Here is an 18,993-nt window from a genome sequence, read left to right on the forward strand (position 1 = left end):
TCAGATCCCATTACAGATGGTTGTGAGCCACCATGTGGTTGCTGGGAATTGAACTCAGGACCTCAGGAAGAGCAGTCAGTGCTCTTTTTTTTTTTTTTTTTTTTTTCTTTTTTTTTCTTTTTTTTCTCCAGAATTGGGGACCGAACCCAGGGCCTTGTGCTTGCTAGGCAAGTGCTCTACCACTGAGCTAAATCCCCAACCCCGTAGTCAGTGCTCTTAACCACTGAGCCATCTCTCCAGCCCCTCTAGCTCTAACTTGGTTTCCTTCTAACCCCTGTGGAGTGACATTTAAGTTGCAAAGACAATCAGTAAGCTTTGTGAGGATGTGCGGGATGTGGTGGCCCACTTTGGTCCCAGCACTCTGGAGGCAGAAGCAAGCAGATCTCTGTGAGTTCAAGGCCAGCCTGGACAGGTAGGGCTGTAAGAGCTGTTAAAGATGGTTCTTGGGCACCTAGTAGACACTCCGTGAATATTTGCCAACTGCATATTGAGGGGGACTCCCAGCTCATGAGCAGGTTATAGCCCCAAACTTCTCATGTGAGGAAGTCTTTGGAGGTTTGTACAGTTCTTGGCCATCATAATGATAGACAGTTTTGTCATTGTTTTTGTTTGTTTGTTTGTTTTTCCTGACACAGGATTTTTCTTCATAGCCTTGGCTATCCTAGAACTCACTCTGTAGACCAGGTTGGCCTTGAACTCACAGAGATCTGCCTGACTCTGCCTCCTGAATGTTGGGATTAAAGGCGCGTGCTACTACTGCCTGGCCTGGTAGACAGTTTTTAACTTGTTGGTCTAACTATACAAATTAAGTTCACTCAATAGAGCCGGGCCCCAGTCTCAGCCTCCTGGGGTCATCCAACGGCAAATGGGGTTAATGAGTGAGGAAGAATAAAAGGAAGACGGCCAAGCTGCAAGAGCTATGGAGGTAGACAGTGTGCTGTCAGCATCCTTTCTGATCCTTTCCACATTTGTGCTTCTGTTATTACCCGAGAGCCTCCCCACATGCCCCACCTCAGCAGCAGCAGCCTTGTCTGCTACCCCTACACATGCTACCTCTGACCCTTGGCACAGTAAGACATGATTGACAGACTTCTGTACCTCAAGGGTGCAGGAATGTGTTATTTCTTAAGACTTGTGAGCTTGTCCCCAGGTATTTGCCTATCCATACTCCCTGGCCTTTGTTCTCCCTGGTGATTTAGTAAACAAAACCTTCTGTCTCCTTCTAAGCATAGCGTAATGGCTGTATAGTATGTATACACGCAATTGCTTCTTATAAAAACTCAGTACTGGAGACATGCTGGATCCTTAGAGTTTCTCATGTTCCCTTTGGGTCCTCGTCTTCTCTGTTGAAAAATTCACAGTCTCGGGACTGAGTTCCGCTCTCTCTGGCCAGTGGCACTCAAACGGGGACAATGGTTGGTGAGAACCCAGCCAGGTTCTGACTGGGCGGGGAGGGAATAGAATCGTCCTCTTCACACCCTTATGTGGCTTGTCTGTGCTGTCTGCTTCAACAAGCAAGGGCTATGGCTTGTCTTGGACCTTATCAAAAACTGTTACAGTGGGTAATGCCGGCCTGCCCGAGGCTCCCAGAAGCATGGGAACCCGATTGATGAGGTACTTTAGAAAGAAACAGACCCGAGGTATTTAAATGTCTGCTTCTGAGTTTTCAATGTAGGCACTAGTAAAGAGGACGCTGGTGGGTTGGGGATTTAGCTCAGTGGTAGAGTGCTTGCCTAGCAAGCGCAAGGCCCTGGGTTTGGTCCCCAGCTCCGAAAAAAAGAAAGAAAGAAAAAAAAAAAAAAAAGAGGACGCTGGTACCATTTATCACAAGCTGTCCTGGTTCCAAGGACACAGAATACATTCGAGTATGAGATGCCCATACCTACAACGTCTGCATTTCCTCCTCAGATTCTTTATGTTGGAGCCACCATTTGAAACAAGATACAGAAAGTAAAGCAAATTGTCACTGTCACAACACTAACTTGGCTATATATGCCACAAGCTTATGAACAAATTCCCCTTGCTATTTGGTGAGTGTGTAACGTCTGTCTGAGCCCGGGAAGCCGACCTAGGGTTTTTTTTGTTTGTTTGTTTGTTTTGTTTGTTTTGTTTTGTTTTGTTTGTTTGTTTTTGACATTACAGAGCCTTTCAGAAACTTTTGATGACTTTCTTGGATACCTCACAAAAGCAGTAACAAAACAGGGGGTCTGTTGTTTAGGCAACATATATGTCAATCAAAAGACTGGCTTTTAAAATACTAATGTGGATGCACAGAGAATTTTGGCTCCTAAACAACAGAGGCGCACAATTAATGATTACATCAGACAGAGTAGCGCAAAATGTTGAAATGCGGAAATGTGAAAATAACATCATTGCTGCAGCCTTTACATATGGCACTTACATGAGCTGAGCCAGTTTGCTTTCAATGCAGGAAGCCAGAGACTAGAGAGTCTTTGACTCTACAACTCCCAAACAGGCCAATGGTATTTTACCATGCCAACTTCTGCACATCCCTCACCAGGGTCCTAATGGGACTCAGGATAACCAATGTATATACACATTCGATAAGGATAGTGCCTTGCCTCTTGGCCCATGGCATTGGGAAATAACCACAGAGACCCTCCCTGGGGACCCAGCAGCACCTTAGGGGACATACCTAGTAAACCACAGAGCCTTTGATCACTGTCAGCAGCAATTTCGGGGTGCACAGGATTGGACCTGCCAGCAACTAGGAATATGGTTCTTAGAACTGCAGTGGGCGTACAAGCCATGCCTATAGAAATCTGGGGTCTGTTCCCCAGCATGGTGAGATTAATTTTGGGGAAAAGTACTCTAAATTTAAAGAGAGTGTATTAGTCAGGGTTCTCTAGAGTCGCTGAACTTATGGGTAGTCTCTAGATAGTAAGGGGATTTGTTGATGACCTACAGTCTGTAGTCCAACTCCCCAACAATGGTCAGCAGCAGTTGTGAATGGAAGTCCAAGGATCTAGCAGTGGCTCAGTCCCACAAGGCAGGCAGGCGAAGAAGAGATAGAATCTTCCTTCTTCCAATGCCCTTATGTAGGTCTCCAGCAGAAGGTGTGTCCCAGATGACCTTGAACTCAGAGATCTCCTTGCCTTAGTCTCCTGGGATTCATAGCCGCTATGCCTCAAGATCGCCATGCCAAGATCCAGTTAAGAAACTTGTATCTCCCAGCCTCAAGATCAGGATCACAGGTGAGCCTTCCAATTTGAGATTGTAGTTCATTCCAGATAAGGTCAGGTTGACAACCGGGAACAGTCACCTCAATTGAGGTTATTGTTGGGGTCTGAGAATCGCCACTCAAACCATACATGCACCAATCTTAGAGAAGCAAGAGTAGTTTATTGAATGCACACCATAATACTGGACGTCCAGAACCACAATAAGGAAAAACCTAATTGTGGCACCAGTCTGTTCTCAGGGCAGGCTTCTTATGGGAAAAACCAGGTTCAAAAATTCGAAGGCAAGTGGTGAAGTGGTACAGCATTTTTGGCGAACCAGACAAAGAATCACCAGTCAACCTTTAAGCTGATTGGTCCTGAGTGAGGTAAGGGGTGGGGCGTGGACATGTGGTGAACAGGGGATCTTCAGAACATTGAGATAACAGAGCATGAGCCATTCAATCATAACTTTTTGGCTTATTAGTACCACTCTTCAGAGTCAGCTATGGATGCTTACTTCTGGGAAGTGGAGTGTGAGAACCTGAACTTAATTTCACCTTATGAGCGAAATGGAGACTGAATACGGAATGGCCACAGTCATGTTAAAAGGAGCAGATATTAACACTCCCCACCTTGAGTTGTTCCAGTGAGTCAAATCATTGACTCTTAATTTTTCTCCGAGGCCAGAGGAACCAGTTAAACAAACTTCTACACCAGCCATTGTTGGCGCTTGTAATTCTGATCTCCCTTAATAAGTGCTGCTCCCTCGTGGGCAGAGCCTGCTGTGCCCATGCCTCCCAGGAGGGCCACTGGTATGGAGCTGCCCTGGTCATCTGGGATCAGTATAATAGTTCCATACGTTCCCAGCCTCCCTCTCTAGAATGGTAGTATACCGCCCGGGGCAATAGATGTACAAGTAAGCAAAAGTCAGCGTTTTAGCGGATAAAAAGAACTGCTACAGGGAGTCCTGAAGCATAAGCAAACCAAGTGCCTTTTGGAGGCACTAAAGTCCTGCAGCTAACGTCTGTGGGTGAATTGTTGCATTACAGTGTTGAAAGTACCAAGACTCTGATGTCTTACATGAACCTGCGTATAAGCAGAGACCTTGTCCCTCCCGGAGTCAAGGTGGGCTAGTGCATGTGTGTGTGTGTGTGTGTGTGTGTGTGTGTGTGTGTCTACCCCAAGGGTATAGTTGGTTTTAGGGAGAAGGTTTAACACTTCGTTGGGACCATTGATGTCTAAGACCTTGTTATTGGTGGCCTGACATCTCTGGATGGGGAACATCATTCCAGGGTCCTTACCTGATATATAAAGACAGACTCCCCGAGCCTTCCCTGCACCCCATACATCGTAATCAAGCTGAGTATAGCATTGGTATGCCCACCAGCTAGAGTTTGGCTGGCAGTGTCAGTCCAACAGAGCTTGCAGTGCGGCGGGAATGGCAGAGGTAGGGGTGCCAGCACCCAGAGTGGGCTGTGGTGGCCAGTGAGGTAACCAAGCACGAGTCTGGCACATGAGGGCTGGCTGCCCTTTTCTGTGACAGTGAGTATCTTTTCTGGCACTCTTAGACCAAAGTGTTTATGTGGTATTTGTCCTTTGTCTAGGTGGGGACAGGACTCTCTTCGTTGTAATGACAATTCCCATAAGGGCTATAACTGCTTTCCCCAGGTGGCCCTATTCAAAACACATCCTTTGTTTCCTGTATTATCTCCTAGTTATGTATCTTAATTTGAATGAGATTGATTTTTTTTCCCAGTTTTTCAGAGTGGCCCTCAACCCTCTGTAACTGAATATAATTATCCTTACCAGTTATCCAGAGAACTAATGTTTCATAGTCCCATAAAACACAAAAGTACATATCTTGTCCCCCACAATCAGGGTCGTCATTTGAGGGACAGGCATGTATCTGAAGGGTGGCCAAACTGTTTTTCATATTCTGGGTCCCACGTCCAAAAGACCTAGAGAACGAGGGAACATAGGCGTTTGCAATCTTTGAACGTCTATCCCATTTTGGCTCAAACAACTTACAGAAGTGAAAGGTGAGGGTAGGAGAACCATAGGCAGTGATGTTGGTAACTAGGCTTCCGTTTGTAGCTTTAATCAAAGTTCATACGAGTTTTACTGGAGCATGTGCAACACAAAAAAGGATACTAGTCCCCAAGGCCTAGTCGAAATTTTAACAAGTGCTGTGGATGTTGTCTGATGACCTATTGCTGGTCCAGGTCCTGATGTTTCTAGGAGGCAAACTTCAGATGAGAGTGATGGATCCAGGGTCAGATTCCATCTATTTTCACGGCCTTAGGGGTGGTCAGGATCATGAAGTAGGATCATTTTCAGAGTGTGCCCAGGGGAGTCCTTTTTGACCTAGCATTTCAGTCTGTAAACTGGGACAATGGACATTGTATCTTTCTTCTGTAACTGCTTCCTGCTGACATTAGGACATTGTCCAAGGGACCCAGGGAGGCTGAAATGCTAGTCAAAGGCTGGACAATGGGGCATTTATCAGAAGCATCCGTTTAGCTGATCCAGATGAAAGACTGGGAGCAATCCCATCGGCTGGACTGGATAACATCAGCTTTCAGTCAGAGTTCAGCAGCTCCACAGGTGATCGCTGGATGGAGTCAGTCAGCCAGGTGAAAGTCTGCTGAGACAACTATAGACTAGGGACAGAACATAAAATTGTCTAGTAGTTGGGGAAGGTAAAACTTATGTGAACCTTAGTAAAAAGTAGCTAACAGGCATCTGTAAAACAAAAGGAATAGACTTGTGCCTTTGAGGGCCAGTAAAAGCTATAGCTTTGGGTTAAAAGGCATGGGATAGGGGCTGGGGATTTAGCTCAGTGGTAGAGCGCTTGCCTAGGAAGCGCAAGGCCCTGGGTTCGGTCCCCAGCTCCGAGAAAAAAAAAAAAAAAAAGGCATGGGATATTCTCTTTATTTTCAGTCCAGAGGGCTAGATATACAGATGGAGAAATGTTTTTAGCGTGATGAAAAGCACCTTTAAGTCTATATTCAGAAGACAATCATGGTAAGCAGCCAGCCCTTCATCAGTTTATCAAAATTCCACTGGCAAAATCTTGAGCTTTGGCCTGGAGAGATGGCTCAGTGGTTAAGAGCACTGACTACTCTTCCAGAGGCTCTGAGTTCAATTCCCAGCAACCACATGGTGCTCACAACCATTGGTAATTGGATCTGATGCCCTCTTCTGGTGTGTCTGAAGACAGGGACAGTGTACTCATAGACATAAATAGATCATTAAAACCTTGAGCTTTGGACTCTTAATATGTATATTTTAAATTACCTCTTATATCTCTATAACTTGTATTTATTTGCCTTAAAATATCTTTCGAGAGCCTCCATTCTTAAACATCTTGTGAGATCCTCAGATCCTAAATAAACTTTTTCTATTTATTCCTTTGCCATGAGACAGAGGCAGCCCATTTTTGAGAGGAGTCGTTTAACAGGAAGCCTATGGGCAAGACAAACCTGTTTGCTCTTCTTAGTAAGAACACGAGAGCAGTTTTAACAAAGTAATGAACTGACTAATGAACTAGCACAGCGGTGGATTACCTTAAGGTAAGGAGCTAGTTAACTGTTGTTCTCTAGTTGTCAAGCTACAATTAGCTTAGTCATCAGTGTGAACAGAGAATTGGAGAAGAAAAATTAAATTGACAGAGACTAGTCCATATTTTATTACCCAGATATCCCGGCCTCCTGTGTCTCCATGGCACTGAGGGCAGAGGCAGTCTTTGGCCATCAGAATGTGAAGAGGCTTTTCCTGTGGAGGAGGCACATGAGAGAGGCTGATGTCACTTTGTCTAAGGCAGCATGTGGCAATCAATTCTCTGATGTCCTCCGTCCACAGTTCAGGCAAGGATTTGGGTGTTTCTGCCCAGTGGTTATCAGACCACATTCCTGGTGGTGCCCTTTGTCCTTGTGCCTATATTTTCTTGGAGACCTTGGGGTCAGGAGGGGCATCACTGTTAGGATTTGGGAGTTTCTGTCATGATAAGTTTAAGCATATTAAATGCCATATGCGGGAGGGAGAGGGCCCGAAGCCATGGCAGGTGATGTTAAGATTCTGCTCTGTGTGTTTACAGGTTGTTATTAATGTTCTTAAGGGATGGGTATGTTTAGGTGGGCAATTATATCTTATCAATTGGGTCAAAAAAAATTAAATAAATGCCATATGTAGCAGATCTCTGACTGGTTCGAGGGCTAGCATATCTGAGTTAAACAACCTTCATCTGTTCTTAGCTGTTTCAAACTTCCTGTCAGACATAAAGACTAAATAAAGCTTTAATCTTATAATAACTGCATCAATACTTAGCACGACATTAATTATGTCTGAACATATTAAAGGATTTGATCATCTTCAAGGTTCCTGACTATCAACGTTTGTTAGGCTCGAACCTTAAAAATCACAGTTTTGAATTGAAGCTCTTCCGGTATCAAAATAAAAATTTTAAACCCATAAACGTACTCCATAAAGAGACTAGGAACTTCTCCGACCTCTGTCTGGTATACCGTCACAGAGCAGAACAGTTTCTCCGTATGATTTAGTTGAAGCTGAAACCACTGTCAGGGCAGGAAAGGGTACCTTTATTTGCTATGATATAATAGCACATGTAAATGACCCTAAAATCCCACCAAGAAACTCCTACAGTATTAAGTCTGGAGGACCCGTCTATTGGCCAGAGTGGGGCGGTACATTGAAGTCTCCCACTATGAGTGTGTACAAGTTAATGAGTATGTGTATGCCTGTGTTTCTCCTCTTTTGCTTTTTGTCTTTTGTTTTTGTTTTTCTGGTCTGAGAATATTTATTTGTAATGTTTTCTTGTGTGTGATTAACGCCTTCAGTTTGGACTCCTAGTGATTCTTCTGTAGGGCTGGATTTGTAGATAGATAGATATTGCTTAAATTTGGTTTTATTATGGAATGTCTCATTTTCTTCATCTCTTGTGATTGAAAGTTGGGTCTAGTAGTCTGGGCTAATATCTGTGGTCTCTTAGAGTCTGTAGAATATCTGTCCAGCCCTCTCCACCTTTTAGAGTCTCCACAATACATATGTCTGTCAATACATATGATTTGGTCTTTTTCCCTCATATATTAAATTCTTTCTTTGTTCTGTACATTTAGTGTTTTAATTATTATGTACCTAGGGGACATAGTGTCACACCTGTCACACCTGGGCGTACACCTGGGCAGTGGTCCATTAGTTCCTAACTTTTGTTCTCAGTCTTTGTTCCTGAGACTCAGGCTGGTCTTCCTGGATTTCTCCCCAGTAAATTTGGGGCAGTGTTCGGCCTTTTGTTCCTGAAGCCTTAAGCCAGGTTTTCCCACTATGCTTCCTGGAATTTTCCACCCGATGAACTTGGGGTATATATTCGGTGAATAAAGCGACAGAATTGGCATTCTTATGATATGAATGACCCGAATATGTGTGCTTTTTAATCCTGCAGGCTTACGCCCAGCTCTCGGTAAGGCATCGACAGCTCTGTATGAGTTCCTGTCCCCACTGCTTTTCATAAAGAACTGTTATATGGAACTGTGAGCAAAATAAACCCCTTCCTCCCCATGTTGCTTTTGGTCATGGTGCTTCATCACAGCCGTGGTAACCCTAAGACACATCCTCTTTCAGGACTTTTATCATATTCATAAAGGCTACACTGAGGTCTCTGTCTTGTGCTTCAGCTGTGCTGCAATAAAGAATCAGGGTGCTGTGGTAGGGTCTAGGGGCTCTGGGGGAGACATATTACATCTTGTTCTTGCTGTTGTTGATTGTGTTTTTAGACTGGTGTCTAGGTATTTGAGTTTGGGAAGACTAGTTCTGGTACTGATGTCTGGTCTTGTTTGGGTGGGTGTTTCTGTTCCTTGTTTTCTGTTGCCCTCTCCGGTTCATAGGAGAGTGTGGTGACTGTGTGTTGTCGGGAATTCTTCTGCCACCTTAATGGGTTTGGCCACTGGGCATTCTGGGTAAACTGTGTTCCTGCTTGACTGGCTTACTTGTTTCCCTGTCAGGTTCTCGGAGAAAGTTGGGGGCAGGGATAATAGGAATGAGGAGGAAGTTCAGAGGATCTGAAGGATCTGCTGTAGCTGGGGACCGAGGGGGGCACAGCGGGTAGTCTGCTACAGAGATGGGAGTGAGACTGGGCGATTGGATTTGGAGGAGAGTAGAGAGCAGTGCAGACCCAGTTACGTTACCTGCTTCCCTTGCCTGGAGTGGCCTGTGGGTTCCCAGGGAATGTGTTTATAATCCATAAAAGACCAGTTGTCGCCTAGGTTCTGGTCCATCTTGAAGAGCCTTGTCAAGAGACTCCAACTTCATGCATGAAATGATGCCACCTACAGAGAAGCACCGAAAGGGTTATATGGTGGCTAATGGCTGGAATTGTGATCTTAGGGGTATTTGTTGCTACATCAACCACTATGGCTGTGGCCTTGGACCAGGAGTTGAACTCAGCTTCTTTCATCTAAGAATTTTAAAAGAATTTTACTGAACTCTGGAAAATGCAAATTAATTCACGTCAATCAGGAGGTTCTCGGTGAAACCCAGCTACTGACGGACTCTGTTGTTTGGCTGGGGGTGGAGGAGAGCTAGGTTTTATGTTGGTCATGGCATCTAAGACACCATTTTAATGTAGCCCAACATTGTGTGCCCCAAGTTCCATATGAGTCAGAGCACGAATGGTTGGGGTTAAAAAATCATCTGTTGGGCTTGGATCCTTTTCGGAATGCATTGTTGGACACACTAACGCTACAGTCCCAGGCCTTGGCTATGGCAGCAACTGAGCCTCCTCTGTTGGAAACTGAGCAACTGTGGGAAAGATTAGCTGAAGGAAAGGCATCCATCAGCCTCTCTAAATCTTTTAAAACTCCCACATTTAACTTGGTTGACTTAAAGACTCTGATAATTGCTTTTGTGATTTCCTTCTGTGCAGTATGTCAGACAGGCCCGAAATGGCTAACTACACAGAAAGGACTGGGTCCCAAATCAGTCACATTCACTTTGTTACAGACACAAAAAGGGAACAACTTGCCAACAGCCTTGTCCGAGAAAGAAATCACATGCTGCATCTAAGACTGTGCTGGCCTTTGGCCCATTAGGGGCAGAAAGAAATGATCTGTACAACAGATTTTTGAGTCTCACAGATTTGGAAATGTGTTTCCTTAAAACATGTGGGCTTGTTATGTTCCCGTTTTTGTCTAATCATACTTCCTGACCTTTGTTCACTCTGGTGATGTAGTTTTAAAAAAAAAAAACAATATTCTATATCCTTGCAAACACCATTTGATGACTATATGGTATCTTTGCATGCAATTGCCTCTGATAAAAATTCAACGAGGAAACTATAGATCAATGGTTCTTGACCATTGGATGTCAAAGGACACATTCACAGGGATCGCCTAAGACCACGGGAAAACACAGAGATTCACAATATGATTCATAACAGTATCAAATTACAATTATGAAGTGGCAACACAAACAGTTTTATGGTGGTGGGTTACTACAACGTGAGGAACTGCATTAAAGGGTTGCAGCATTAGGAAGCTTGAGAACCGCTGCTCTAAACCCTTAGAGCTTTGCATATGTTCTTTGGGCCCCTTGCTTTCTGAGCTAAAAATTGATGGTGTAGACTACAAGTGTTCACGGACCGAGTTCCACTGTCCCTGGCACCACTTTCCACAGGGGCAGCCTTGACTCCTGGCTCCTTATCTTAGTCTGCCCAGCCCAGCTTCCATGCTGGCTACGAATGGTTTCAATCCAAGAAGAAAATGATCTGACGGTGTGAGCTTTGACTGCAGATGGGTATTCAATACTTCTTTAACCTACTTATAGACATCTCCATCTTTTTCTAAGTCATATTAGTCTAAGATAATTTTTAATTAGAATTTACTCACTAACATAAGGTAGAATGAAAAATGGCAGAATGTGAGGCAGGAACATCTCACCAGGATTTTAACAGCCCTCCTTTCTTACGTGTTCTTTTTCCCTACTCTTCAATCTCCAGAACTAATCATCTAGATTTTTACTGCTTCTTTTTCCTTACCGCTGTTCCTACAGGCCTGACTAAAGAGGGAGCATTTGAGTGAGCGTAGTCACAGGCAAGCCTATGGAATAAATCAAACCCTTTCTCACTGACTTAGAGACTTGTTCCATCTCTGCTGGCTTTGTCCTCTTCCTCTCCCTGACTCCTTACCCTAAACAAATGTGTGCCTTTAACCTTCTCCCTTTAGGGACACTTAAACCAAGCTCTGGTCAATACTTTAAAAAACAAGAAGCAAGAAAACTGAAGGGAATTTCTAACTGGACAGTCTGGGGATTTCCATTTGATATTTGAAATTCCCTTTAGCTCTGTGTTAAGACACTTCACAGGGAGCTCTGACCAGGGGGTTTCTACTATTGCAGCTGGAAGGAAGAAATCAAATTTAAAAGATTAAAGTGGTCCTTATCCAAGGCCACCATAGACAATTAAGAGTGAGAATACCCCTGGCTTTTTACCCTATGTTCTTTTGAGTAAAATGATGCTTTTTTTTTTGTCACTGAAAAAATAAGGTTTCCTTCCATAAGCATAAGACTTTTTCCTCTTGAATCAGAAAATAATTATATGTGTGCGTATATATATATATATATATATGTATGTATATGTATTTGTATATGTATGTATGTATGTATCCTTGTCCTGAGATAGTATTTTTGGAAGAATATTGTTTCATTAAATAATGGTTACTTTACAGAGGGTTTGAGATGCAAAGCTACCATCTTCAGATGCTTACAAGCCCCATTTTCTTCCTCCCTTCTTTCCCGTTTCATTGAACACCACTCCCAAGTAATACATTTTAGAAAATACTGAGATAGAGGTGAGCAGGAATGAACACCAATTTCCAGCAGGCAGGATGTCTTCTTCTGAGATCAAGAATCTTCTTATTTGTCTTCTGCTGTGGAGAACATTAACCAACGGTTAACGTGAACACATTTAGCCAATTTGCCTCTTCTGTGAGGTATTTGACTTAGCCAGGTTATTCTTTTAGTAAATGAAAGATATTTTGGCAAAAGGGGAGCAGGTAAATAGATCTTGGTTTCCCACTGGGAAAGTAATAAGCGAATCTATTCGTGTGTTGTATAGTAAGCCTTAGAATTCAGTAATTCAAGTCCTCCAACCTTTTCTTTTTTTATTCTCTACATAATTTTGTCAGCTTTTCCAGAAACTTTTCACTTGGATATAAATTTTAAAATTGGATCGCCAACTTTTGCAAAAACTGGATTGCCACAACTTTTATTTGGTTAGAAGGATTCTATTGTTAAATTTTAAGGGAATTGACAAAATTAAACATCTTGAGTCTTCCACCAACTTGGTACATCTTCAGCGAGTCTTCCATGAACTTGGTCCGTCCTCCGAGTCTTCTGTGAATGTGGTTCGTCTTCCCATACATTTGGAATTTTAAAGCTTTCTATTATTTTTGTCATTCTAATGTATAATTCTGTGTTTTTGCATATTTGATGCTTCGATTTCCTTTTTACCCATTTTTTTAGATTCTCACTTGCTTTCTTTTCTACTCCCACAGTTCCTACATAATTTTACAGCTTAGTCTTTATAATGGAAATTTGACTGTTAGGATTAATGCTTATGGTCCGTCTGTTTCCACAGTAATTTAAATTCCCAGAGAGCACAGTTACTTGCTTTCTTCACAGATATAGCCCCAGCTCTTGAGACAGTATCTGACACACAGCCTCTCAACAAATATGAAATACAGCTCATGAATACAGCTCAGCAAGGAAAGCCAAAGGCAGTTTAAGTGAGGATTTACCAAGATGAACTACAATTAATGCCACAACAATGTTTGACATAGTTCCTATTTTGTGTTCTCAGTTTCCAACCACAGTGTTCAATGCCAGGAATTCCTTCTCTCTTGCTGCTCAGTCAAACTTTTATTATATCCCCAGCCAGACTTTTATTCCCACCATGGCACCATAATGATTCTCATCAAGATCACAATGCCTTTCCTTGCACGAGGTCCACTGAGTAGCTTTCAGCCTTACCATGTTTGCCCTCAAGTAGCATTTGGTAAGTTGACCATGATGCCTTCTTCCCCTGGGGACCAGGAATAGTTTCCTGGTTGTGTTCATACTTTAATGACATATTTTCGAGTCTCTTTCAGTGACTTTTCTTTCACTTTTAGATCCCAAATGATAGAGTTTTTTGGGTCTTTTAACGTGTGTGTGTGTGTGTGTGTGTGTGTGTGTGTGTGTGTGTGTGTGCAGAGGCCACAGTTTATATGTAGAAGTTAGAGGACAATTTTGGAGGTGGTTTCTTTCTCTCCCTCTAACATAGGTTCTGGTGACAGAACTCAAGTTGTCAGCTTAACGCCAAACATGTTTACTCACTGAGGTATCTCAGTTGTTGGTTATATACTGTGCCATGCCATGCCCAGCCCACATCCATGCCTCTGCCCTATAATACATTGGAATCCTAAACTCAAGAGTCTTAGAACTCGACTGGGTTTGAGGCTCAGACCTTTACAATGTGAACTAGGTTGAAATGAGAAGACTGGGACCAGGGGTGGGGGTGGGAGTCTTAGTCTAAACTGACTGGTGTCCTTATGAGTTAAAAAAAAAATACAGACATAGCTGCATGCAGAAGACCACCTTCTACAAGGCAAGCAAAGTCTGTAGAAAGAACCAGCTTTACTAACATCTTGATCTTAGATTTCTATCCTCCAGAATCTGAAGAAACAAGTGTCTGTTTTTTTGAACCACCCAATCTTTATTAGTAGAGCCACAGAAAACAAACATTTTCTCTTAGTCTCCTTTCTTCTTACTGTGTCCTTAGGTGGTTTCACCCATGCTGATGGCTTTACCTGCCATCTTTATGCTAGCTCTTCGTAATCTTGCATGCTTAGTCCAAGTAGCTCTTCTGAGCTTCAGACCTGTGTATCCAGCAAACTAACTGGTTACTATCTTTGAGGCAGACTGCAAGCTGCCCAGACGAGTCTGGAAGTGCTTAACAAAAACTTCAACTGTCACCTACTGCTAGACAGTTTAGACTCTGAGCTCAGCCAAAGTATTGCTACACAATGAAACAAACAGGGAAAAAAAGCAGCGCTCTTTAGAGGAACATAACAGCAGTCACTATAGTGCATTGTTCACAGTGTCCACATAGAATATATGATGATTAATTTTGATTGTCCATTGGATTGAGAAGTGTCTGGCAGAGTAGTAAAGCACATCTCTGGGCTTCAGTGAGGGTGTCTCCAGAAGGGAAGACTCACCCTGAATGTGGTCAGTGTCAGACCTTTAGTCTGAAGGCTCAGAAATTATGATAAGAAGAAAGGATATTGTCTCCTTCTCTTGGCTTCCCAGCTGTCTTGTCTTCTATGCTGTGATGGATTGGAACCTTGAGCTTCTGAAACCCCAAAGCCTACCTCCTGTGACACACTTCCTCCAATAAGGCCACACCTACTCCAATGTGGCCACAGCATCTATGTGCTATTCCCTCTGAGCCTATGGGAGCCATTTTCATTCAAACCATCACAAGAAATCCCACAAACAGAAAACTGGAATAGTAATAGTCACACTTGAAATGATCATCAGCAATGTAAAAGAATGGGCTACTGGGCATGCACCAACATAAATGACTCAAGGATGAACCCCCCTCTGCCCAGAACAGGAAATTTAGATTAAGGGAAGCCAATCTGTAGTGAAAAAAACATAACAGTAGATGACTAGAGTTATAGAGCGACATTGATGGGAAGAACCTGGCCCTAGAGAATGTTGTCCAGTGATAGTGATGTTCTACTATGTTCTCCAAGTATGAGTGTTTACAATTGACCAGTGAGTGCACCTAGCGACTCTGGCTTCCTTTTTCTGGATATTTATAGCCCAGACTGCTTGCCTACAGAGACTTCCTACTGGCCAACTCCTCCCACTGTGCTGTATTTAATAAGCATGCCGAGAGCCCCGGGGTTGTGTATTACATCATTTGTGTAAGAAGTTAGATCCTGTCCTTGTTCCACACATCCGAGCAGATTCCAGGCACACAGAAGATCTAAACTCAAGACCGATACGTTGAAGACATAACTCCAGGGACAGAGAACTTTTCATGGTACATCGTTGGTTTTTTGTTGTGAGCAAATACCTAACAGAAACAGCTTCAGAGGGAGAAGTTTGTTTTGACTCAAGGGTTCAGATGGATTTCAATTGCTTTTCTAGGGAAGCCAGGCACAGTGGCTTCCTCTCTAGTGTCAGGGGGAAGCTAACTGTAGCATGGTGCCTGTGTCAACAAGTAGGAAGCAGAGATTTTGGACTTTGCTAGTGGTCTACTGCCAGCCAGAGCCTTCCCCCAAAGACCCTATAGTCCTCAAAATAGCATCAAAGGCCTAAATGCTAAAAGCAGGAGCCTATGGAGACCATTCCAGACTCAAACCATGGCATATGGTTTGGTAACATACTGGAAAACCACATAAGCAAACACGGAGAAAACAGTAACACAGCTAATGTCTTCTTAAGGATTATTATGTGGTGGGCTGTCGATTGAGTCCTTGGATTACCTCACTTTGTCTTCAGGATTCTCTGAGGTAGAGAATTTTATCATCATCACTGTTTTATAAGAAATATGAATCACAGAGATTTATGGTTATACCAAAGCTGGTTGGGGTGGCTCATGTAATCCCAGCAGGTAAGGGGCGGAAGCAGGAGGATTTCTGTGAGTTGCAGTCCAACCAGAGCTACAGAGTGAGACTGTGTCTCGAAAAGGGTCAGGGAAAGATCAGACAAGCAGGAAGTTAGAGGTGGTTAAGAAACAAACTCCTGTAATGTGACCTCAAGGCCCGAAAACTTACTTAGACACGGAACTAGATACACACCTGACATTTCTTGTCCGGGGTGCTGAGACAGCTCAGTAAATTACTGAATGTAGGAAGTGTGTAGTAAGCTGTGAAGGACTGCAGAGCGCTTGTGGACGGGTTCCATCCTCACTTGCTCGGGTAGAACAAGGGAGGGAAGCCAGCATCCTCTTATCTTTTGTCTCTTCATACTCTTGCTGTTCATCCACCCTCTTGGGACCACTTCAAATAATCTAGGTGCCTTTCCAGTCTTGTCACGTGTGTGTGTGTGTGTGTGTGTGTGTTTGTGTGTGTGTGTGTGTATGTATATGTGTGTATGTATATATGAGTGTGCATGTATGTATATAAACATGTGTGTATGTATGTATATATATGTGGGGGGGAGTCTATGTATGTATGTGTGTGTGTAGTTTTTAATTCTTATTCTCTGGACATCAAAATCTGTCAGTGCCATACTTGAAAAACAGGAGAATGCAGGCTGGAGAGATGGCTCCGTGGTTAGGAGCACTGATTGGTCTTCCAGAGATCCTGAGTTTAATTCCCAGCAACCTCATGGTGGCTCACAACCATCTGTGATGGGATCTGATGTAATCTTCTGGTGTGTGTCTGAAGACAGCTGCAGTATACTCATATGCATAAAATAAATAAATAATATTTTAAAAGAAAGAAAAGCAGACAAATTCAGTCTAGAATAGAGTATTTGCGAGGGCCTCAGCACTTAGTGATTGCTACGGAGCCCAGTAACCACCCTAGGAGACATTAAGGAGAGAGCCGAATCTCTCAAGTTGTCCCCTGACTTCCACGTACTCACCATGGCTCACATAACCCACACCCAAAAACGTAAGAGAAAAGATTTACAACAGACAAGAGCTCTCAATCGTGGTCTTGTGGTGAATCTTCCAGGCTTGCATGGAGTTGCACATACATGCAGATCGAAAGCAACTGCTGATGAAACCTTCAGGAAAACAGTTTGTGACATCACATTTAGTTGTGTAATACTGGGCACAGCACAAACCTTGTCTCCATGGTAATTTTCGGTGTTTATTTTGGCATGCAATCACTACCAAAGATGTGGAGGAAAAAGAGCCCTGCCCACTTCTGAAATCAATTATAAATGTACAATTTTTATCGTGGAGACAGTTGGGATGATAGGGCTGGAATTTCCAAATCTGGTGCTTCCCAGTTACTTCATGAGCAACTGGAAGCCATGAGGGGTTCCGTACTGGGAAGAAAGTGGCTGGGATTACTGACCACAAAAGTAAACTTTGAGTGTTTCCAGTATTTGTTTCCTTAAACTGAGTTCCATCTCAGAAAGATTCACTCATACCAGCTCCACAGGCAGGTTCCAAGGAAAAAGGGAGGAAAAAAAATCATTACCTTGGAGGATAACATCTGTTCGTCTTTCCAATTGTTGCATTTGGAATGTGGGGACATTCCTTATCAGGGCGTGCAAAGAATCCTGGATTTCACCATATCTGCTGGAACTTTCCTGGAAACTAGACAGACAGCATGCCACCTCTACTAGTTTCCTCAGGTCCTGGGAGCTGAGAAAGACTCGAGAGCTCAGGAGCCAGAGGATCCTCTGAGCATTTCCAACTGGGTTTCAATTCTGGGGCAGAGAGAGGAAGTAGCGAAGTTACAAGGAATCTCCCTTCTTAGTCTTTAGACATTTGTATCCAGCATTTTTCTAAAACCTGTGGGCAATTTAGTTCATGTCTATAATATATACCTCTTTTGGGAAAAAAAAATCCAGTTCATTTTTATTTAGAACCTGATTGTTACTGGTCTTGGAATTAAGACAGTGTAATGTAAGGTTGATTTGAAAAACAAAAACAAAAACACCTTCAACCTAAAGGAATCCCTAGGTTTGATTCTCAGATCCCAGCGCAGAGTAAAACAGGGTGTGTTGGTGTGTACCTGCAATCGCTCCGGAGGGAGAGGCAGGAGGATCAGAATCGCTATTATTACCAACTCTGGGTACTGGAACTTGGGAATTAGCGAATGTAGCCCTGAAGAAGTTGTTTCCTCCATCAAGGTGAAAAGCAGAAGGTTCTCTCTGGAACCTACGAGCAGATGCGTTGAAACAGTATACTTGGAAGATTGTTGCTCTGAAGGTGGTCGCCTAGTTTTGTTTTGTTTTGTTCGGATTTTTTGAACTGGTTGTAATCGTTAAAATATAATTCAAACTCAATAGGCTCACTAGATGCTTGTTAAAATAGCCAGAGTGTGTCTGTAGTTACGCCTGAGACCTAAGAGGTTTTCTTCCCCTGGATAGACCTTAAGGTATTTGGGGAGTGGTCTCTGTAAAGTGATAACTGGTTCGAATGGGCCAATGTTGCCTTTTTTTAAATAAATCATTCTCGTTGGGGTACCATTCTGTATCATCACAAGATAATTAAGAATGCAGGGATAGCCTAGCTGCTTTTCATTTGCAAATACAGATAGAAAATTTAACTGAAATCCAATCCAACCAATTGCTGTTCTCTCATCTGTGTAAGATACTATTTGGTATATGGGAGCGATGAAGGGCAACATGGCAGCTACACTCAAATCCCTTTAGTTCAGTGGCATCAGATTTAACAGAAGGAAAGCACAAGTCTGTTTATAACCTAAGTGTTTATTACTATAATGGAAAGACATAAACCACCAATAATGACAAAATAAGATTTTATGCTCACAATATTGAGCAAAGAAGGCAGAAGCAGAAAAGTACAGGTGTTATAATTCTATTAATATATAATTCAAGAAAACAAAATGCAGTCTAGGCTGTCAACACCCATGATGTAGTTAGCATGGCATTGGGGTTCGTGTACAGCATTCGGATTTAGAAAAAGCAAAGGCTTTCTGGACGCTTTGCCATGTCCTGCTCTGATCAGTTTCCTGTGCACGTCATTTGTGTAGAGTCTTGATCCTGGTTCAAGTTTTCATTTTTGCTATTCATTACTAAAATTAATGTCAAGGAATTGGAGATT

At 43.0% G+C, this 18,993-nt stretch overlaps 1 long non-coding RNA gene across 1 annotated transcript; it reads right to left on the reverse strand.

Annotated features, from left to right (window-relative positions):
• Positions 1-3,345: 3,345 nt before the first annotated feature.
• LOC147997091 (uncharacterized) lies at positions 3,346-17,626 on the reverse strand. The gene is made up of 4 exons (XR_015653161.1): positions 17,399-17,626; positions 9,383-9,523; positions 6,876-6,956; positions 3,346-5,842 (listed from the first exon to the last, which is right to left on the reverse strand). It is a non-coding gene; the product is annotated as an uncharacterized LOC147997091 (long non-coding RNA).
• Between the last annotated feature and the right edge of the window lie 1,367 nt (positions 17,627-18,993).

Source organism: Rattus norvegicus, chromosome 1 (assembly GCF_021556685.1).
Source record: "Rattus norvegicus strain SHRSP/BbbUtx chromosome 1, alternate assembly SHRSP_T2T, whole genome shotgun sequence".
Taxonomy (NCBI): Eukaryota; Metazoa; Chordata; class Mammalia; order Rodentia; family Muridae; genus Rattus; species Rattus norvegicus.